Source organism: Anopheles arabiensis (assembly GCF_016920715.1).
Source record: "Anopheles arabiensis isolate DONGOLA chromosome X unlocalized genomic scaffold, AaraD3 X_pericentromeric_contig0003, whole genome shotgun sequence".
Lineage (NCBI taxonomy): Eukaryota > Metazoa > Arthropoda > Insecta > Diptera > Culicidae > Anopheles > Anopheles arabiensis.
The window spans coordinates 557,501-560,000 of NW_024412081.1; positions in this window are offsets into that span (position 1 = coordinate 557,501).

Genomic DNA, 2,500 nt, shown 5'->3' on the forward strand with positions numbered 1-2,500 from the left:
GATGTACTGCTCCAGGGAACGTTTTGATAGGGTGGAAGCTCAAAATCATAGGTTATAATCATCGGCAGAACCCACCAGACACCACTTTTGCTTCATTAGTTCGGACTATAGGCATACGACGATTTTTATCGCGGAGGGGACGTATGACCCAAACGGGGGCTTAATGACCCACTGCCACTGCAAACCATGCTCCTACGACTAAATAGAGGTAAAAACTACGATTTGGTGCAATCTTCATGTTTGACCTCGTAGCAAGGTACCCTCCCTATAGTAGGCAATGAACAAATGATCATAATCCCAGGAGGGCAAAAATGGGAACCCGAAAGGAAAGCGCTGTTGGCGCGCCTAAGCTACTGGCCCGTAGAGTAAAATGGTACCCCCAACAAAGTTGTCGATTGACATTCTGATTGCACTTTTCATCATCTAGGGTGCGTTCCTTACACGTTTTGAGGTGTTTTAGCGAAAAACATGTTTTGAGCCACACGAGCTCTCCGGCCCGTTCGGTGCACATTTTTGAAAAAAGCTAGGAGCTGCCCCTAGGTTCGGGGTGTCACAAAATATTGAAAAGTGGTCAAAAACCGCTATCCAGAATCGGATGTAGAATCATTAGACGAACTTAAAATTGTTCTACAACCCCCAGTCCGACGCCTCGTATTCGAGATATAGCACTTTGTAGGTCTGACCGAGCAATTTTGTACTGAAATGTATGGCGGACATGTTATTCATTAAACAACATTAACTTGCATCGTGCCCTACTTCATCGGCACAGCTACTATCGACTATCTATTGTTGAAATGGATTGAGTTTGACCATTTTAGCTCTTTTCTTATGCCGTGCACCAACAGTGTGTACCGATCAGGGAAAGTACACTACTTACGCGTTCATGGATGTATATGTTGGTACAAGTTGCCGGTCGGAATAGCAGTGCACCAAAACTGTGTACCGATCAGGGAAAGTACAAGACGGAGGGCGCAGCCCGAGCGTACGCGTTCATAGATGTCCATGTTGGTACAACCTACATGTACGTACCTTGTTTTTGTATCAAAAGTTCCAATAAAGTGTTTGTATGCTTAAAATGCTTATCTCAACCGGTCACCTTTTGGCCTGCCCTTTTATAGACAGAAACCTAGAACGATACTCGCGATGTTTGTGTTTTCCATTCGCCCGGGACGACGAAATGAGCTTTGTGCACATCGTGTAGAAAACTGTCTCCTCCTCGTATGTTTTGTCCCTCCACGCATATAATCACCCACATGTGTGTTCAACACGGACGGCGCAGCCCGAGCGAACGCGTTAATGTTTATGTTTGTGCACACTAAAGTTACAATCCTAGGATTTGGTTATTGCGTCGCAGTGCCCGACCGTCGCGGACACCATTCTTGGACAAAAGTCCAAGTACGTAGAGTACATTCCCTAGGTATGTGCCCGTTCGTGACTTTCGTTGCGTGCTTACAGACACGCTTGGGTATGTTTACCATACAAGGTTTACTAGGAAAACCTGGGAAGGACGCTTGCCCTCCCGTCGCGGACACCATTCTTGGAAAGAAGTCCTGGTACTTAGCGTTCTTTAATGTACTTGATCAGTTTGTATTGCAATTGCTTTGTGCCATTGACTTTTGCTAATGCTCACTAAGGGGTGTTCGTTTGCGATGTGTATGATAAGCAACTGTCTATTCTTACCAGCAGTTAATCAACACTTTTCACCCAAATCATAGGAACGTAGAGTACTTTCCCTGATCGGTACACAATTTTGGTGCACCTCTAACTTCGCCAGCACTTTATCGTTACGTTTTGTGCACAACCTTGGGACATGGTGTAAGTTTCATCATTGTTATGTTTGATTCGGTTTATTATGATTGAAAAATACGCTACGTCCAAGAAATCTGAACTCGAATACTTTTGCCACGTTGCGCAAAAGCTACTGAGCAACTCCTAGCCGTTTACCGATTTATAATTTAATTTTCGTTATTAGTTTTAAAAATACGCTAAGTCCCAAAAATCTGAACTCGAATACTTTTTCTATGTGCCGCCAAAAGCTACTGAGCAACTCCTAGCCGTTTACCGATTTAAAATTTAATTTTCGTTATTAGTTTTAAAAATACGCTAAGTCCCAAAAATCTGAACTCGAATACTTTTTCTATGTGCCGCTAAAAGCTACTGAGCAACGCCTAGGTTGGTACATTTCTGGTACATGGAGTGTATGCGTGCAGGCGTACTGCCGTGCTGGACTGGAAAATCGCACTTGCTACTAGAACGTAGAGTAATTCCCTAGATAGGTGCTTTTGCATGCCTCTGTTCGACGTCCATGCAACTTGGAACGTGCGACACACGTAGCTAGGATTCCCCATACATATTCCCTAGGGTAGCACCAAATTGCACACTTTCAGGGGTATATTTTGGTACGGTGTACTGTGCATGGTACAAGTATCATTAGCTCGTGCAATTTATTTTGCATCAAGTTGCGATTGCTGGTGCGTCGAGATAGGAGTGTTTCGCGACT